An 11,260-nucleotide genomic window follows, 5' to 3' on the forward strand; every position below is an offset into this window, starting at 1 on the left:
AAAAAAAAAAGAAATAAGGGAAATCAAATAAACAGAAAGATACACCGTGTTCATTAATCGAAAGGCTTGTTATTGTTAAGATGTCAATTCTCTCTCCTGAAGTTGATCCCGAAGATTCAACCGAATCAAATCAAATCAAATCCCAATCAAACCTCGACAAACATTTTTATAAAAATAGACAAGTTGATCCTAAAATTTACATAAAAATGCAAAGGACTGGAGGGTCAAAAATCATCTCTAAAAAGGAACAAGATTGGAGAACCCACAGCATCTGACTTCAAGATTTATTGAAAATCTGCAGCAATCAGGGCACCTGAGTGGCTCAGTTGGTTCCGTGTCGGACCCTTGATCTCAGCTCAAGTCGTGATCTCAGGGTTGTGAGATCAAACCCTGTGTCAGACTACACGTCTAGAGCCTGTTAAGATTCTCTCTCCTCTCCCTTCTCTTCTCCCTGACTCCCCCTCCTAAAACAAAACAAAACAAAACAAAACAAAACAAAACAAAACAAAACCAAAAACAATCTACAGTGATCTAGACAAAGCAGTGATGACAAAAACACAGACAAAACAAACAAAAAACTAGGGTTCAGAAATAGAGTCACACGTATACCATCAATTGATCTATAACAAAAGCATCAGAGCAATCAGTGGGGAAGGAGAGTCTTCCTCAACGGGTGCTGGAATTACTGGATAAATGCTTAGAAAAAATAAACCTCAGTCCTTACCTCACACCATACAGAAAAAAATGAACTGACATGAATTATAGGGTTAACCACAAAGCTAAAATCATACAGCCGCTGGAACCATAGACGAAGGTCTTCCCAGGCTTGGGTTAGGCAAAGATTTCATAGGTCAGAAAAAGCATGAATCATAAAGAAAAAAAAAATGGAAAAATTGGGCTTCATTGAAAAAAATAAACTTTAGCTCACGAAAAAGATGTGCCCTTAAGAATATGAAAGTGAAAGCCATAGACCAAGAGGAAATATTTGCTGTATGGTTTATAAGAGAATTTTGTCCAGGATACATAAACAACACCTACAAAGGAATAAAACCGATCATGAGCAAAAGACTCAAACAAAAATTTCATGAAAGAAGATATGCAAATGGTAACAATCCCATAAAAGATATTTGCCATCTCTGGTGACCAGAGAAATGCAAATTAGAGCCAAAACGAAATTATCACTCCACACCTACTAGAACAGCTAATGCCAAAAAGACGGACTACACCAAATGTTGTAAGAAGGTGGAACTATTGAAACCCTCTTGCATTGCTTTTGGAAGCTCAACACGGTATAACGACTTCAGAAAACTGTTCGGCGTTTTCTTATAAGGTGAAAAATGCGCTGTCCTATGGCTCAGCAATTCTAGGTCATCGCCCAGGGGAAGTAAAACTACACCCCCCCCCCAAAGTCTTATACACGAGTGTTCACGGGAGCTTTATTCATAATAGTCTCAGGCTGGAAACAACCCAGGTGTGCATTGACACGAGAATGGGTACGTGGTGGTAATAGTCGCACAAGTGAAAATACCTACAATAATAATTGTATAATAATAATAATAATAATATAATAATAATAATAAAAGAGTGAATGATACGCCCAACATCACAGATGCTCCTCAAAAATACCATCTTGGGTAAAAGACGTCAAACGAAAAGAATTTGCGGCCTACGACATCAGTTGTATGGAACGCCGGAACAGGCAAAATGAATCCGCAGTAATAAAAATCAGAACGGTGATTGCTGGGCGGGTGGTTGTGGGTGGGGTGGGGGCGGAAGGCTTCTGGGGTGATGGGGATACCGGACGTCTTGACTGTCGAGTGGATTAACAGGGTGTGCTACACCCACGGGACACTTGAGATCCGTGTACCGTGATCTCAGTAAAGCGCGAAGGGGACGTGAGGGATGAGGTGGTGGAGAAAAGCGGAAGGAACCCAACTAAATCACCCTTCACTTGCAAGCCTGCACCACAACACGCACATCATACAGGTGCAGGCGCCCGCGTGGTGCGGCGGGCCGACGGGCAGGGCGCTGTATACCTTAGATCCAGTCCAGAGATATCGTCTTTCCCCTATTCATTTCTCTCTCTCTTGGGTCTTCTCACCCAAATACCCACACACGTTTGACAAGAGAGGGGACAGACACACTGAGTCTCACACCTACCACGATTCCGGACAAATTGTTCGTTGCTGACGCTTTGAGATTTCATGTCCTGCCATGAGTCTCTTCAGGAGAGGAAACGAGAGGCCGAGTGAGCCCGCTCCTCCCGGATCTCCCCAGTCTGGCCGTCTCATTTGAATCTAGTGTTTGACTGACAGCAGAAAAAAGCACTTTTCGAGAATACAGACTAGTTACTATTTTTGTGCTACGATAGCACTTGAGTTGTCTTGATCCCACCTTCCCGTTATAGGGCCGACCAAGCCGTGCTGCTGCCCACAGTGGCATCTCGCTTCATTCCTGGAGTGTCCTGGCCACATTAAAATGTAACCACATGGAAATGAATTTCCCCCTTTTCACATTTCTGTCCTTGGTTTCCATGGAAGAGGGCTAATTACCTTTTTAATAGCCCTAATTGATGGGCTTACAGATCATATCTTTCAGTCCCCACTTGTGTGTGTGCTCAGGATGGGGGTGGCCAGCGCTCCTTTTCTCTTGACCCCTCGGCTCACTCTTCCTTATTGGAAAGAGGGTCGCTGGCTCATGAAAGGACCCTGCCTTGTGTTTCTCTGTTTGCAGGACTACCTGCAGCCCATTGTGGGCTGACCAGGAAGCCTCGCTTTGTCTTGGCCAATTGACACAGCTGCACACTCGGTAAATAGACTCAGATGTTGAGCTTTTGTTTGAAGGATCTTTTCAGATTAATGCAGAGAGAATTAGTTTTTAAAACTTAAGCCGGGGCCAGGATGAGTAGAATGGGGCTGCGAGCCATTGAATTCACGTCCACAAAACGAGACCGACTGTCTTACGGGGTGTTTATCCCCTGTTCCTTTTGGAGGTAGCACCGAGGGGAGAGCCTCCCGCTCAGACCATTGTGAGGAGAAGATCTGACCAGTGATTACCCGGCCGGCCCGGCTCCTTCTCCCAGGGCACAGAGCCCCACCCTGGCTGAGTAAGTGCGATTCCGGCAAAACGGTGGTCCACAGTTGATTTGGGTTTTCTCATTCCCAGGCCACAGGAGGTTCTGATGAATCGTCTAAGAAGATCCATGGCCTGAGGCAAAGACACTTAGGGCAACAGCCTGGACTCAGCGCTGAGCCGTGTTTCAGATCCTTCAGATTTCATCGTTGACACCAGTGGATCCAGCCCCCAGCCACCATCCACCACCTGATCCAGGCCCCCACCCACCACCCATCCAGGCCCCCACCCACCACCCATCCAGGCCCCCACTCACCCCTGATCCAGGCCCTCGCCCACCCCCACCCCCCATCCAGGCCCCTACCCACCACCCGATCCTGCCCGCCCCACCCATCAAGGCCCCTACCCACCACCCAATCCAGGTCCCCAACCCACCACCCAATCCAGGCCCCCACCAACCACCCATCCAGGTCCCCCCCACCACCCGATCCAGGCCCCCACTCACCACCCAATCCAGGTCCCCCCCACCCATCCAGGCCTCCACCCACCACCTGATCTAGGCTTCACCCACTACCCGCTCCAGCCCCCACCCCTCACCGGCTCCAGCCCCCACCCAGGGGCTCATTCCTGAACATCCCCTGCTGGATCACAAGAGTCAGATGCAGATCCCACAAGGGGCCGGGCTCTTGAGGAGGGGACCCCCCTGGGCCTACCTCATTGCACTAAGCACAGGCTGAGAATCACGTCGAGTCCATGACTAGACACTAGCACCGGGGCACCTGGGTGGTGGTCGGTTAAGCAGCCGACTCCAGAATTCAGGTCAGGTCTCGACGTCAGGGTCCTGGGACCGAGCCTCATGTCAGGCTCCCCACTGCCTAAGTTCTCTCTCTCTCTTTGAAATAAATACATTTTAAAAAAAAGAAAGAATGAAAGGAAGAAACCAGAGTCCTATTTGTCTTTGTGAGACTCACGGGCTCATCTTCCTCAAGCTACAGGTCGGGGGCGATCGTTCCTCTTTGCTCACAGCCCCGCACAAGCAGGGAGGCAGCGCGATGCCGCGGTCGCCAAGGAACGTCCGCGTCCGACCTCGAGTCCCAGCTGTGCTCCCGGGGCTGTGAGATCTTGGGCGACCCGTGTAACTGAGGCACGGTCGCCTGCCCCGGGTGTCGCCGGGATTCCTTCTCTCGCCGTGAGCACAGAGGCTCGGGGCTAGGGCTCTGCGCATCCCGGGGCACCGGTTCTTCCTTCCAGATCTGGGCTTGGCAAGCCTCGTTTCTTCAAGTACCTGGAGGGGCTACCGGGTGGGAAAGGCGCCTGGCGAGTGGTCACGTGTTCGTCGGAAGCAGCAATGCGCCTTCATGACACTGGCCAGGGGCTAACTCCCCAGAGGGGTGGTGGGGCCAGCTGCGGGGCTGGGTGCCTGTCACCGCCGTGCACCTCTGCACCTGTGGGATTCGGGAGTCGGAGCCGTCGGAAGGCACAGCCGACGGCCCTCAGAGGAGGTGGCGCCTTCCAGACCCAGGGCCAGCGGGCGCTCGCCCGGGAGGTCAGAGCATGATGCTCGGCCTCCCGTGCTTTATGGGTGCTCCGGGGCACATCCTGGGCGCAGCACCCTGTGCCGAGGATTCAGGACACCTGCCGGCCCCCGACGCCCCGGGACCATGTGCAGGTGACCTTCCTGAGCCAAGGCTGCAGGTGCCACCGTGCCACGGCTTCCCAGGAAGAAGGGCTCCGCCGGGCCGTGCCTCGGGGCGCCTGGTGGAGACTGCGCCCCCGCCTCGCTGGCCGGGACGTCGGGCGGGCCAGTGGCCGTCCTAGAGGGCTCACAGCGCAAGAGGAGTCTGGACCACGGGGAGCGACAAGAGAAGTCGCGGTGGGTGGAGCGGGAGGGTCTGACCTAGACCCCAGGGTGCTGTCCGGTGTGACGGCTCCACGCTAGAGCCTGGGGAAGGCATCCCCTCCTGGGGGCCTGGGCTCGGCCCCACCGTCCCAGAGCCCCTGCCCCCCTGTGCACGGGGACCGCCCCGTGTCCATGCACCGACTGCAGGGGGGCACCTGCCGTGGAACCGAGGAACCGGGGGAATCGGGCAGGTCACCCTGCAAGGGCCGTGCCACCCGGCAGCCAGCACCAGGGGCTGCGAGGTCCGGCCTGGGCGGCCCAGTGACGAGCATCCTAGAAGCCGACAGCCCCCTGAGTCCCGTGTCGCGCGGAGCAGACTGGGTGACGTGGCCGTGGGTGCCGCGCTCAGACCTCTGGTAACATTTGGCTTTGAAAATTGGCCCCCGGGGCCACGTTCCCTCCAGGCAGCTCAACAGGGACAGGGCAGGGACAGACCCTTGCCACTGCCCCTTATCCAGGTCTACCCCCCACAAAGGGGGCCAGAAGATGCAGCGGGACGTGTGCCCGGGGAGCCACTTGATGGCTCTGCCGCAGTCTAGTCCCCTCCCAGGCCCTGCTCCCTTGGACCCGTCAGAAAGACAAGCAGCCCGAGGCCCGAGGCCCGGAGCAGAGGAGCAGACACGAGAGGGAGGGAGGGAGGCCGCTTCGGGCGCCTGGGGGCAGCTCTGCGGCGGGCAGGCCGGGACGCAAGCCCACTTCAGTTTGTGAGCCAGTTCCCTCCGGTGCGGTGTAGACGGCTGCACGTCGGTCACGGGAAGGACACGGCCTGGGCCTCCCAGGGTGAGGCCTGGAACCCCCGCTGGCCCTGGCATCGCCCGCAGCCCTTGCTCCCCCTCCTGCCCTGGTTCCAGCCTCTTTTCCTGGGCAGACTCCAGAGGCCGGGCTGTCGCACGGCCGGACGCGTGGGCCTGGTGCCGCGCCGGGGCGCTGGGGGCTCAGGTTACTGTGCGAACCGCGGCCCGGGGGCCTGATGGGGTTTCGGCCCCGCCCGCGCCTTGGCTGGGTGCCTGGCCCGGCGCCCGGCGTGGCCCCCGCTATCTGCTTTCACCAACCGGAGGCCCTGCCCTCTGAATAGAGGACGGTCTGGGGGTGAAGAAGTGAGGTTCGGGGCCCCCCGTCGGTCGGGCCTGAGCACCCATCCCGGGCCAAAGCCGGCTGCCTCTTTCCCGAGGAAGAGAGACAAGACAGAGGGCAGACGGGATTAGCACGGAACCCCTCGTGAAGGGTTTTATTGCAGGTTAAATAAAATGTCTCAAATAAAACTACGGGAGACGGTCTTTAACCTTCCTGGGCTGTAAATATGTATTAACTCAATTACTATCAGCAATGAAGGCCCCAGTTTGGGAACAGTGTCCTGAGACCAAAAAAAAAAAAAAAAAAAAGACATTATCATCCTGGGAAATGAATCCGGAATAAAAGGAATTTCTTCCACCTTAGCTAATGAGCAGCTGTATAGGGATGGAAATGAAGGCCTCTGCCTGGGAATTGCTTTTGACAGTTCGTAGGGGTGGAGGAGAAAAGGTTCGCCTCCCTGTAAAGCCCTTGGAAGCACATTAGGGACATTGTTACAATGCAAATGAGGAAGACCGTTGTGTTTGGGTGGTTTATGGGTTTAGTAAAAGGAGTAACATTTCAATTAGTGGGGAAGGAATGAGAACTGGGCTCAAAGAGGCTTAATTGGCAACTTGGCTTTCCCAGGGGACTTTGAAGTAGCATCCGCGGCGGGCGCGGGGGAAGGTTTTCGGAGGTGGGTGGAGAGCAGGGCAGGGATAAGCCCCTGGGCTGGGCTGGGCTGCGCTGGGGGGCGGGAGCGGCGGGCGGGCGGGGTGCCCAGGAGGTAGGCCCAGCCCCACCTGCAGGCGCTCGAGTGGCTCCAACCTTCAACCCCGACCCTCTCCTCTCCCCAAGCGGGCGGGTCTCCCGGAAGCCACCTCAGGGGCGGGTGAGGACTGCAGCCCGAACCTCACCCGTGCGGGGTTTCTTTTTCCTTCTCGAGGGTCCCTTTTGCTAGGTCTCTAGGATCAGCCCGGAACACGCGGGAGCTCAGCTCCTAATTGCTGTGAGCTCCGGGGCCCACCACGGTGCAGCACGTGTGCCTGTGCACGTTCCCGAGGCGCTGAGGGTCTGAGCGCTCCCACGGGGCCCCAGGGGTGCAACAGGTGGCTGTCGGGGTCGGCCGGCCCTCCCGGACTTCGCAGGCTGCCAAGGCCCTGCCATGTGCATCCTCGAGGAGCTGTCTCTGCTTGCTGGCGCGGGCAACGACGAAGCCCGTCGGCGCACCTGGCGTCCAGGGCCTGGAGGTGTCATCTCTCCATCTGGTCATTCACAGGACCCGGCGGATTAAAAAAAAAAAAAAAAAACATGGAAAAACCCTCCAAAGGAAATAGGAAGACAACGCGCCAAGATGACTGATCGTGATGAAGTCTGGTAGAAAATTCAACCAACCCTGTGTTTTGGCCGAGAGAGCGATCCGACCAGGGCGCTGGAGGGCCATCCAAGCCCAGGCTCCTACGAGGCAGACTGGACTCTGAGCTTGGGGGGAAAAACCAGAACCAAGAACCTCCAGGGGACCCCGTGACCCCGTTGGTTCCCTCCATGTTGACTTTGGAAAGAGCAAGCCAGTCTCCCTGCCACGCATGCATTTGCAGATGTGGACTGGGTTTTGCAGGAGTCCGACCAACGCGCCCTAAACCCCGCTGGAAGCCGTCACCCCACACGCAGGCCCGGGCCCGGCTTCCTCCCTCTGCCCTCCCCTCTCCCCGGTGGCTTCTCCTGGAACACTGGCTCGTGTCTCCGGAGCCTGCGGTTTGGGAATTGCTATTCGCCAACTACAGCAGGGCCCGGAGAGTTTACTTCGGATCTAAAACGGGAGCCAGACCCACCCTCTGAGTGAGGCTCCCCCCCCTCGTAGGTGGTAGGTGTGGGCTGGCGGCTGCGGCTTTGCAAGTGAACCTCCTCCCAGCGCGAGGGCCTCGGTCCTGCAGGGCGCCCAGTCCCCTCCCACGTCTCCTCCCTCACCGCTTCCTCAGGACGAAGGCCCAAGGCAAAGGGCCTGCGTGTGCACCTGCCCCATTCCTGCACGGCGGGCAGGCCGGGCCCCCGAGCCGCCGCTGTGGCACGCCCAGTCCCTGTGCCGCTGCGGGGAGCAGAGCCCGAGACAGCGCCAGTCCTGGCGGCCGCCGTTGGGTGGACAGATCCTGCCCCGGGAGACCAGCCGTGCACAAGGTGAGGCTCCTGGGGACCCAGGCGGGCAGCACCGGCCACGGGGCGGGACGGCCCAGAACCCGTTGTAAGTGCCACACTGAACCCTACTACAGAGTCATCCCGACATCCCCAGCAAGGCACACATGACACACGCGAAGCTGAGGCCCCGACTGCTGAACAGACCCAGGCAGCCGCCTCCCGGGGGCGGAGGGCGCAGCCCAGACCCCAGCCCCGGCGCGTGGCCAGTGCCCGTGCCCTTCGAGTAGCGGGAGTCCCTGCGTCCGCGTCCCCGTGGGCTCTGCGCCCGCCGGGGCGGGAGTCAGGTTACAACCTGCAAAGGCAGCCAGGAGAAACGCGCCGCACGGCTTCCGCTGGTGGAAAAGCAAGACGTCGTCGTCGTTAGGGACACCCGCGTGGCGGGTGGAGCCCTCGCTCGCCCTCGCTCGCTCTCCCCGGACCTCTTGGGACGCCCTCCTGGTAACCCGAGCTGCCTCTGCGGGGCTTTGGTCAAGGTCCCCGAGGAAATCCTAAAACTAGACCATTAATCTCAAAAGGCGCTTTTCAGGGTCCACAGTATTTCCATCCCTGACCTCGCGCAACCTGTTGTTGCAAAAAATGGTGGCGTCTATGACCCTGGCTTTATGATGAGAAACTTGGTTTAATTGTGGTGAAAGCAGTGGCTCCGAACCACACTCCTCAAAGAGGCTCAGGGGACCCAGGACCGGGAGCGGCTACGACCCAGGCCAGCTCCCCAGGGTCCGGCTCGCTGCGGACTCCTCCCCTTCGGGGGACGCCCTCCCTCTGGGACATCCGTGTTCCTTGGCGACACGAGGGCTTGGGGGGCCGTGGCGGGCACGGCCCCCGTCCTGCGGGGGTGAGCAGGACCTCCAGCCTCCCGCGGCACAGGAGCAGAAGCGGAAACACGTCAGCCTGTCGGGTTAGGGACGGGGACGAGGGCTTTTCATCCATCCTCCCGCTTGGGAGCATCCTCCAGGACATCGGGACGAGCTGGACTGCTAAAGGGGGGGACGAGGGGCTAAGGCGGGGCCTCCCCGGGCTGCGGTGTCGCCAGTAAGGGAGGCGACCAGCTTCCAGAGACCAGACCCGCGGCCTATGAAACCGCAGAAGGATAAGGAAGGATTACCGCCTCGCAATGTCTCCAAAAAAAATATAATAAAAAAAAACCTACAAGAAACACGGAATGTGTGACGCTTCTCTCTGACGCAGGGGGCGCAGGAACCCTCCCTCGGCATCGCCTGATATTAAAAAAAAATTTTTTTTTAGGAGAGAAACGGGTTCTTCTCGCACAGTCCTCTCTCTGTGTCTACGAAGCTCCAATACCTTCCTGTGGAAAAGTCCAGGAGACCCTTGGATCCGGTCGGAAACATGCGAGCGCGAGGACACGCTCGCTGGGCGAAACCTGCCCGGGTGAGGCCTGCACCCCCGTGTCCCGGGCCGCTCCTCGGTGCTGCGGCCTCCCCCCCACCTCTGTCTCGCTCCCTCTCGGGAATGAATATATTATAAGATTTTATTTACTTATTCATGAGACACAGAGAGAGAGGCAGAGACCCAGGCAGAGAGAGCAGCAGGCTCCATGCAGGGACCTGACGCGGGACTCGATCCCAGGACCCGGGGTCATGCCCTGAGCCGAAGGCCGATGCCCGACCGCTGAGTCCCCTGGGCATCCCCGCTATTCTTTTTTATTTTTAAACTTTCTTTTACTTTTTTTTTAATTTTTAAACTTTGTTTTTCTTATTTTTATTTTTAAACTTTCTATTGAGGAAAAACCTACATCAAAAACTGCCCAAATCTGAGCTGTGTTGAACGCCCGCCACCTTTGAACAGCACCCGGCAAGCAAGCGGCCCTTCTCTTTTTGAGGCCAGAGGCGGAGTTGTGCTCATCTTTGCAAACTTGGCGCCCGGCGCAGCGGAGCCTCACCAGGGCTCCCAGGTGCTTGCAGGATGAGTCAGCGGCTGCTTATCTCCCCGTCTGGGTCTCGCTCTCCCCGACTCACTCGCCCTCTCCGGCAGTTCCCACGTCACCTGAGCAGCCCAAGCGTGACTCGGCATCCCCTGCCCGGCCTGGGGAGCCCGAGTGAGGACCCCTCGCAGGACGGGGCGGGGCCTGCCCCCAGCATCCCGCCCGGCTTTGCCACTTGCTGAGAGATCCGAGGTGTCCGAGCGCTCACGTCGGCCAAGAACCAAAGGAGCCGCTGGAGAATCACGCGTCTCAGCCTTTGACGTTCCACGTGAGACAGGCAGGAGCGACACCCTGGCTCGTCGATCTGGCACTTGCCCCGTGCCAGGCAAGCGGAGCCCCGTGACCCGGGGCGCGTTTCCACACTTACTTCCCAGGGCTGCTCTCCTCGGCCACGACACTGTCCTCATTGGACAAATGAGGAAACTGAGCCAACGCAGCCGGAGTCGAACGCCTGTGGCCGGTTCCTGAGCCAGTGACGGTGAACGGTGACCACCCTTCCTACGGGCCCTGGGGCCTTGCTACCAGCCGCATCAACAGCGCTCGGTGACACCCCGACCTCGAGGACTCTCCGCCTGAGACCGCGAACCCGGGAGCTCGGATGCTCGGGTTCATCTGCAGTCGGGCCGCGGGGGCAAGACGAGAGCGGGGCCCGATGAGGCCTGCTCCAGGGTCCCGGCCTCCCCCCCATGGGAGCCAGTTCAAGGTTACCCAGGGCTGGGGCCTGAGTTCTTACGGCAGATACGGAGTCAGAGCCCCTCATTTATGTCCCCCCCGCCCCGCCCGCGGGCCTTACTCGAAAGCAGCGTTTTGGGGAGATTCACGATCCTGGAAGACAGAAGCACGGACGGTGGCCCCAAAGCATCCTCCTACCTGCGCTGAACGGTGCAGCCTGCCCGGCGGGCGACACCCTGGACGGCCGGGGAGGGACATCCCCCGGGGAGCCCGCGGCCGGGGCCAGACACGGAGCCACCCCGTCCGCAGCCGGGCCTCCAGCCAGCCGCTCCTGCTCCTCCTGCTCCCGCGGCTCCGCCGGGCCCTGTTTACACTCCGCTCACCAGCCAGACCTAACCCCTGGGGTCGGGATCCGCACTTAATCCTGTTTC

Source organism: Vulpes vulpes, chromosome 11 (assembly GCF_048418805.1).
Source record: "Vulpes vulpes isolate BD-2025 chromosome 11, VulVul3, whole genome shotgun sequence".
Classification (NCBI taxonomy): domain Eukaryota; kingdom Metazoa; phylum Chordata; class Mammalia; order Carnivora; family Canidae; genus Vulpes; species Vulpes vulpes.